This window comes from Panthera uncia, chromosome B4 (assembly GCF_023721935.1).
Source record: "Panthera uncia isolate 11264 chromosome B4, Puncia_PCG_1.0, whole genome shotgun sequence".
Lineage (NCBI taxonomy): Eukaryota > Metazoa > Chordata > Mammalia > Carnivora > Felidae > Panthera > Panthera uncia.
This window is the reverse complement of record NC_064809.1, coordinates 32,136,085-32,145,871: the sequence shown is the minus strand read 5'-3', so window position 1 is coordinate 32,145,871 and position 9,787 is coordinate 32,136,085. Positions and strand designations below refer to the sequence as shown.

Genomic DNA, 9,787 nt, shown 5'->3' with positions numbered 1-9,787 from the left:
GTTGCTCTAAAGCTGGAATGATTCTTCAGAATTGACTTGAGTTGAAAGGAGGGGACTGAGACATTAAACTTCCAACTTGACCAGTCACTGAATGCAGATTGCCCCCTGGGAGTGGGCATGACCTTGAGAAAGGTGATTTTTTTCTGTCAAGGGCAATTCCTAGAAAGATCTGATAGCTAAGGGAATGAGTCTTTTAATTCTGAAATATATTTGGATACTAACAGGTATAGGCATTTATGGAATAGGTAGATCTGAATAGCATAGATGATAGGGACTTACATATAACAGATTGCTTGCTTGTTGAAGATTATTTAATTTTGTCAATTTTAAATATATTATTTCTTTTTTAATGTTTACTTATTTTTGAGACAGAGAGAGACAGAGCATGAATGGGGGAGGGTCAGAGAGAGGGAGACATAGAATCTGAAACAGGCTCCAGGCTCTGAGCTGTCAGCACAGAGCCCAACGCGGGGATCAATCTAACGGACCGCGAGATCATGACCTGAGCTGAAGTCGGCCGCTCAACCGACTGAGCCACCCAGGCGCCCCAATTTTAAATATATTATTTCAAAAAATATAACAAGTGTAATCATACTATATACAATCAAACTCTAAGGTTTTATCCATAGTTTTGATGTACATTATAAAATATTGATAATGTCATTTCATTAGACATACCACATTGTCTAATATTATGGTTATATATATATCGGTAAATACTCTATACTTGTTTGTCTATCAGTTAATTTCTTTCAAGTTGGAACTTCTGATATCCTGGATTGCCTGTTTATTTGTTTGATGGATTTGTGAAATGAAATATCTCATTCGGGGTGAATTAATAATAGTTTCTCTGAAGACTTATGTTACATTAGACATTTTATAAATTTTGCTGAGTATTCACTGATTTTCATCTACTTTGAGAACACAAAAGTATAATTAAATTAAGCTACTGGTGTAGACAGCTTCCAGTTTTAGTCATTCTAAGTACATTCATTTATTTCATAAATATTTTTCCTAAATATACTATGGGCAGACGCCAGGCAGTAAATATATAATAAAGAGCTAAGTTTAGAGAGATTGAGCTTGACAAATAAAGCAACAATAAAAACAAAGTTAGATTATTACCATGGCAATGGGTCTGTAGAAACACAAAAAGAAGGAATCAAAGTCAACCTGGCTGAATGAAAACTTCCCAAGGTGTTAACATCTTAATTAAATCTTAAGAGAGTAGGAGTGGGTCAGGCAAAGAAGAGAGGATGGAGGTAGAGAGAACTTATGGAGATAATAGTCATTTGTTAAGCATTTATTATGCATCAGACACTCACCCAAGTACTTTACATGTATTATAACATAATCATCAAAACAACTCTTTTGATCATATCCTATAACTGCTCTTTTTTTTTTATACATGAGGTTTCTGACACTTAGAGAAGGAAGGAAAAAGCCCACACACTCACACAAGTAAATAGCAGAGCTCAGGTTTACACCTATAGGGAGGTAGAGAGGTGTGAAACAACATTGTATTAGGAAAGAATGTGAGAAGATCAGGAAATTTAAGACATAGTCTGAAACCAAATCATGGATTCTCTATGTTGAGTTTATGACTTTGAACTTCATCGAGGGAGATGAGTGACAAGATTGTATTTGTATTCTAGGAAGATTATTTTGATATCATTATGAAGAATACATTGAGGTTGTTAGGAAATAACTGCAGAATTCTAAGCTGTAAGCAGTGAGTGCTGGTAATAAAGCAGTGGCAGAAGTGAGGAAAGAGAGACAGATTTTTTAAATTAAGTTTTGAAATCAACAGCACTTTGTTTCCAGTTAGCAAAGAGTTAAAGAACAGAATCTGCTAGACTTCAAATTTCTATCTTGGGAAATTCGATGGATGGATGGATTCACTAGGTAACCTAAATACCATAAGTATTTGCAAAGAAGATGATTCTTAAATTCTTACAGTATTATATCCTAACATGACAATATTTTTCCTAGAATATCAATGTACTACTCCTTAAAGATCTTTGTACATGGTTTCAGTTTGAGCCAGGGTTCCTGTTTCCATTGTTCCATTTCTTTCCATGTTTCAATATGCTGTAGACCTTACTTCCTTGTTTTCTTCCAATCTTTCCCCCTTTTCTACTTCAAGAGTTAGAAGGAAATTTTCTGACAAGTCATCTCTCCTTGGGTATCAGTTATCTATTACAGTGAGATAAATTATGCTGAAAACAAAAGATTACATAACAATGGACATTTACTATGTTATATAGTTTCTGTCAGTCATGAATTTGGGAGCAGCTTAGCTAAGTGGCCTGGCTTGGCTTTTTTCATAAGGATGCTATCAAAATGCTGGCCAGAGCTGGTGTCATCAGAGGGCTTATCTGGGGTTGGAGGGCCTACTTCCAAAATAGCTCACTCACATGGCTATTGGCAGGTGGCCTCAGTTCCTTACAATGTGAATCTCTCCATAGGGCTGCTTGACAGGGTATTGTTGTGACATTGGCAATTGGCTTCCTCCAGAGCAAGAGAATAAGCATGGAAAAAGCTATAATGTCTTTTATAACCCAGTCTTGGAAGTCACATACCATTACTTCCACCATACTCCAGTCTTTAGAAGTGAATTACTACATCCATTCCACAACCAAGGAGAAGGGAGATAATGTACTTTAGTTAATAATAATGTATCAATACTGGTTAAGTGGGGGAGAACTGAGACAAAGGCAAGAGGTTATATGGAAACTTGCTGTACTGTTTGTTCATTTTTTTGTAAACCTGATACATCTTAAAAAAATAAAATCTAATAATTTTTAAAAAGAAAATTAGAGAGTCTGGATGAAAAAGACAATTCAATTTTTATAGCAAGTGAATAAATATCAAATATAAGGAGAAGGAAGGAAGGAACGAAGGAAGGAAAGAAGGAAGGAAGGAAGGAAGGAAGGAAGAGAGTGAAGGAGGGAGGGAGGAAATGAGGGATGAATTATAGTTATCTTTCTAAAATTTTTAAAATTTCTTCCTGTTAACTAATTTCTGTACCATCAACACCAGACTGTGATAATTACATATTTTTTATATTTGATCAAAATATTATTTTATAAGACACTCTGAGATCTAAAAGAGATTCTACTAGACCAGAGGGTATTTTTATGATTCACTGCCTTGAGTAGCGTTCTGTCTCTCATCACTTCATAATAAAAGAGAAACATACAACTTGGTAGTTAACAAAGCTCTGGATTCAGGCTAAATGAGTTTAAACCTGGTTCCATCACTAATTAACTGTGTGATGTCAGGTAATTAGTTTTAGGCATATAGTAAGCATTTAGTGTTTTGCCTTTAAAGCCTCAATATTAATGAGAATGAATAAAATGATCCAGTTTAAATTTCCTAAGTATATCTTTCCTAGGATATTTCCAACAGATTTTCATCAATATTGTTCCCATTTAGAAAATCCCTCTTTACTTCAAACTGAAACCTTCCACTTCACATCTCTCAGGTTCTCTATAAAAGTAGTTTAATTTTTAATCTCCATCATCCTACTTTGTTACATAACAGAAAATTGGAAATACCTATTTTTCTTCAGTTTGGCCAACATGGGGGCAAGTTCAGTGCAGCAGGATCTGCCTGAGCAAAGTCATTGAACCCAAACCCCACAAATGCTGCACCATGAAGCTACAGAAATGGTGACCTTAGGAAAACCATCCCCAGAAAGGCTATAGAAAATTAAATTAAGATCATATTTCAGAAAATATGCTTTTTAGAACAATGATACCTGCAACCTCATATATTACATTCAAAGCTTCCTTCCTTTGATGATGTCCTGAGCTCAAATCCCTGAGAAGCTTGGCTATGAAAGGCAACACATATTCCCAACATGAGGTCTTTCTATTTCAATTTTCTAGCTGTAGCAACTCTGAATCCACAAATTTCAGTGATGGTTATTACTAGATATATGACATTAGTTGTACTCTCTTTTTTCCACTGTCACAGAAACTTAAGATTTTCCCCTTTCCATGACCAGCCTTGCTTTCATTAACTTATCTACTGTGCCTTTGAGAAATCTTAAATGATTGAGCCAAAAAGGGAGGAAATAAATTTCTGCCTGGTGACACTTAATGATTCTAGGTCCAAAGACAAGGATTATTTTATTTTATTTTATTATTTTCTTTTACTTATTTTATTTTTAGATACAAAGTACTGAAAACCCAAGAGCTATTAATTGATAATGTCTCTGTCACACATAAACCTAATTTGCTTCTATTAACTACTTACACTAATAACATAAATCACAAAGGCCATTTATTCCTTCATCTAAAATATGATTGATTATATTTCCATCTCTGCATGATATTTTTTAATGCCAGATATGCATGTTACTTTTCTGGAGCACTCAAAATAGCTTAATAATTCTCTGCAAACTGAGTTGCCAAAGCTGCACTAGAATTTTGATGTTTCCATTAATAAAAGATACATGCCTGCAGGAGGTACAGATTTGTGATCTCAGGATCCAGAGTTTAGGGTCAAAGGGAAAATGGCTTGCATCTGTACAATGATTAAATGTATGTTCAGAAAGAGGAACTCTAAAGTGTCTATACAGATCTAACAAGACCTATTTGGACCTGGGGCTTGCCCCTGCAGGGTGTTTTTTGATAGCTTTATCTATGTCAGACACTGGGGCTCTATCCATTCTCACTTGTCAATATGCCATGATAGCTTCAGAGCTGGAAACAGGGAGATGATGGGCCACACGAAGAGAAACCTGAAAGTCAGGGAACCATTTCACCAACTCCCTACATAACCTAACCAAAATGCAATGTCAGAAAAAAAAGAGACAAATCAAATGTCAGAAAAAAAAATTAAAAGGATGCCAATCAAGCCTAAAAATGGAATCTGTAATTAGTAAAGAACTTAAACTTCTCAAAAGAAAAACTGAAGTAAACATACTTAAGAATCAAATATTAGTCCTAAACATCTGCCTCCTGGAGAGTGTAGGAGAGAGAGCACCATGAAAAGAGAACTGAAAATAAATAGAATCTAGCAAAACTGTGTTTCCATGAAGGGTTATTGTGCTTTTGAAAGTCATTTTAACAAAAACCTTCCAATTCATACAATCTAGTCTTTATTTGTTTTAATCAATACAATTTTTATTATGCCCTTTCCATACATAAAGCACTATGCTAGATGTAAAAGAAAAACAAGAATCAACTGAGTACTGAGCTTTTTTTTGTGAATTAAAATGGATTTATTTTTGTTCTTCTAAAAACAGATACTAATTGTAAATATCTAGAAAAAATATGCCAAAAACTGTAAATACTGTCTAGAAAAAACCACTATTAACATCGTGGGATATATTATTCTAGTCTCTCAAATATATAAACATGAAAATGTTATATATGTGTCTCTATATAAACGTGTATATTATAAAAGGATATGCTTATATACTTATAATTTATATGTAATATTTATTTATACATGCATACACTCATGTACACACTGAAACATATAGCATTAGTTTGTTAGGGCTACCATAACAAAATATCACAACTGGGTGACTTAAACAATGGGGATTTATTTTCTCTAAATTCTGGAGGCTAGAAGTCCAAGATTAAGTTGTGGGCAGGTTTATTTTTTTCTGAATTCTCTCTTTTGGCTTGTAAATGGTTTCTTTCTCACTGTGTCCTCACATAGTCTTCTCTGTGCATACCTGCTTCCTTGGTGTTGCTTTATCCGCGCAAATTTCCTCTTCTTATATGTCAGTCAGATTGGATTACCCTAATGATCTCATTTTAATGTAATCATGTCTTTTAAGGTCCTATCCCCAAATATATTCACATTCTGAGGTTTGGGGGATTAGAACTTCAAAATATGAATTTTGAGGGGACACAGTTCTGCCTAAAACATACATACATAAGTATGTACATACAGAAAGAAAGAAGGAGATTTCTATTTTCATATCAAATGAGACCCTGTTAGGCATCCTAATTTATAATGTGCTTGTTCATTATCCATTGATATATTTTTGTCATTTATAATTAATATGACTATGTAATAGGTTATTGGTTGAATTTAAATTTAAATCAATTTACTAAATTGCTATTATTCAACACTTAGATTGTTTATGATTACTTAATACATATAAATTATCTATCTATCTAAACTTTATATTAAACCTACATGTACATTCATTTGGACTTTTGAAGGGGTTGTTTCTTTAGGAGAAATGACTGTAAATGGAATTGCTGGATTAAAGGATATGCACATGATACTTATTTTTTTTAATGTTTTTATTTATTTTTTGAAAGAGATCATAAGTGGGGAACGGGCAGAGAGATAGGAGGACAGAGGATCTGAAGTGTGTTCTGCATTGACAGGCTGACAGCAGCAAGCCCGATGTGGGGCTCAAACTCAAGAACTATGAGATCACAACCTGAGATGAAGTCGGATGTTCAACCGACTGAGCCATCCAAGTGCCCCATAATACATATTTTTAAATAACTCTTTAGAAAGTTTTGATTAATTTTCAAAAGAAGTTTGAGTACTTTCCAACATCCTGATTATACTATTAGTGTTTATTTTCATCTTTGAAAATAAGATAGGTGGAAAATATTACCTTGGTTTTGTTTTATTTGCAATTATTTGCTTACTATTGAATCCAAGCATCTTTTTTTGTTTATTGTCCATTTTAATTTATTAATTTTTTAATTCCATGCTATATCTTTTGCTCAATATTCCATTAGGATGTTCCTTTTTTCCTTATCAACTTGAAACGTTCACATATCAGAATTAGTCATTTGCCTATAGAAACTAGATTTTTTTTTCAGATTCGCGGTTAGCTTTCTATTACTGTTTTATAGTGGTTTTCTGACATTATAATTTTTTTTTATCTCCTGTTTTTATTTAAGGTTTTTGTTGTCAATCTATGAACATTTCCCTATGGTTTTACAGTTGGCCATGCATAGAAAGGCCTGACCCCACGGGAAAATTGTTTGTATATTCACCAATTTGCATCAAGTATTTTATGGATCTGTTTTGGTAGTTTTCAATTTAGTTACAGTTAAAGTATGACATAACAATGTAATATTGCCCATAAAATATGGTTAGCTCATTTTGTTAAATAAATAGTTCACTTTTTACTTAATGATTTGATGTGTCATAATACTATGACTTATAATACTATATGTATATTTTAAGTTAATTTATTTTTGAGAGAGAGAGAGAGGGAGGGTGAGCACAAGTTGGGGAGGGACAGAAGGAGAGGGAAAGAGAGAATCTCAAGTAGTCTCACATTGTTAGTGCAGAGCCTGACAATGGGCTTGAACCCATGACAGTGACACCATGACCTGAGCTGAGATCAAGAGTAGGACGCTTACCCAACTGAGCCACCCAGGTGCCCCTATAATACAATATTTTAATACTATAATACATATGGCCTGATGGTTCATATACTATATTTTTATCTATACTTGTCTTGATTTACCTTACCATTATAGTCTGGTTCTAATCTAATCTACTAGAAAAATGTTGTCTATTTATTATAACTTCATAATATGTTTTAATATGTGAAAGGATAAATTATTATTTTTTCAAAACTTTCCTAACCATATTCTTTCATATGTATTCTTTAAGATTAATTTAAGAATTATTTTATCAAAATTAAATCATACCAAGAGTTTAGTTTAATTTTTAAAGATTTAAACATTTAAATTATTTACTCTCATCATCCAGGAAAATAGCATGCCACTTCTTTTATTCAGCTTTTATTCTATGACACCCAGTGGAGTTTCATAATTACATGTCTTATATGTCTTTTATTAAATTTATTCTTGAATAATTTATAGATTATTTGCTATTGTGGATATGTTTATTTTTCAATTGTATTTTCTAATGTATATAGGAAAGCTATTATGTCTTGGTATCTTTACTAAATAAATGATTACCTATTCAAATTTTTATTAGTTCAGATGATTTTGTAATTGATTATCTTATGTTTTCTACAGTATCAAAAAATAGTAACTAATGGCAAGTTCATTCCAAAGTGAATGGATTCTTATTTCTTTTTATTTTCTTTTTATACTTGTTAGGACTTCCAGAACACTGTTGGTTGTAGAGGCAAGAGCAGGCATTGGTAGTTCTTGTCATTAACAGAACATCCTTTTAGTGTACCTTCATTCAGCATGATATCTGCTCTTGGTTCAGATAAAACATCTTAACTATACCTAGTTTACCATAGATTTGGTTTTTAAAAAAATTTATGGGAATGGATTCTAAATGGTTGTCATGGCAAGTTTCCTGAAGAAAACCACCAGCCTTATAGGATTGGCTTTTTATGAGTCCACACAAGAGGCTAAGAATATTATACACAAAGGTTCTTGAGGTTCTTGAGCAAGTTCCTAAAAATGTAGCATATAGAAAGTATACATAACAGATTACAAATGAGAAGCCTAGTATGGTTAAAATGGAAACAATTGGTTTTTTGGTGTGGTTTTTTTTTTTTTTTTTTTTTTTTGTTAACATTTATTTATTTTTGAGACAGAGAGAGACAGAGTATGAATGGGGGAGGGGCAGAGAGAGAGGGAGACACAGAATCGGAAGCAGGCTCCAGGCTCCAGGCTCTGAGCCATCAGCCCAGAGCCAAAGGCGGGGCTCGAACTCACTGGACCGGAGATCGTGACCTGAGCTGAAGTCGGACGCTTAACGACTGAGCCACCCAGGCGCCCCAAAATGTAAACAATTGTTAAGAAATTAGAAGACCAGCTTCAGGGTGGCCACCTGATTCTTCAGGCTGAAAATGAACTCGATCTGGCAAAAAAAATGATACAGTGGAAACCATGGGAAACTTTAGTTTTCAGAAAAGCCTCTTGCTAACCAATGGAAATGGTCAGTATAATCATCATTAAATGACTAGTGTGTTATATTTTTTAAAAAATGGATGCTGAATTATAACTAATGTTTGTTTGTTTGTTAATTGGTCATGATGGCCATGAATTTTTCTACTAATATGAGGAATCACATTACTGTATTTGCCAGTATCTAATAAGACTTACATTCTTGGACTAAGTAAAAATTATTATGCATAATCTTCTTTTCTTTTGTCTTCTGTTATTTTTAATTAAGGCAATATTTGATACATGTAAACAAACATAAGCAACATATGCATAAGTTATAAAACATAACTTCTAAAAACACTCTCAAGAAATTTCCACCCAGGCTAGGAATAAGAACATTTTCAATGTCTTATATATCAGTGCCCTGTCTGTCCTATCAAGCCAACCAGTGTCTTGAATTACATTATGTACTACATTCTTCAAGCACACTATCTGGTTGAACATGCTAATGATTTTTTAGAGATGTTTTATCTATATTCATATGGGAATATAGTTTATACTGTTCTTTTCTATGCTTTTGTAGCTATGTTTAGAAGTATCAAGCCTCAGGAAATTGAAAAGCTTTCAATATTATCCTAATATAAAATTTATCTGTTCCTTGAATTCCTGGTAGAGCTCATTTTTAAAACCAAAGGTTTGGGAATAAATTCTTTTGTGACTTGTCTCATTCTTTATAGTTTCTATTATAAGAAGTACTTTACTTTGTTATGGTTTGTCTTGTTTGGGGGTTTTCCTTTTAACTTTTATTGCTTCACTTTTAGTGATTCATATTTCATACATACCACATACACACACACACACACACACACACACACAAATACGTTAGACCAAAATTCAAATTAATATTTGTTTTTCATTAATGATGTCTATGTAGTCTAATTCCTAATGTCTGAACATGAATTTCGTTTGGC

At 33.2% G+C, this 9,787-nt stretch overlaps 1 pseudogene; it reads left to right on the top strand.

The window, feature by feature from the left end:
* Nucleotides 1-8,181: 8,181 nt before the first annotated feature.
* On the top strand, nt 8,182-8,878 carry LOC125920393 (NADH dehydrogenase [ubiquinone] 1 alpha subcomplex subunit 5-like; annotated as a pseudogene).
* Nucleotides 8,879-9,787: the final 909 nt, after the last annotated feature.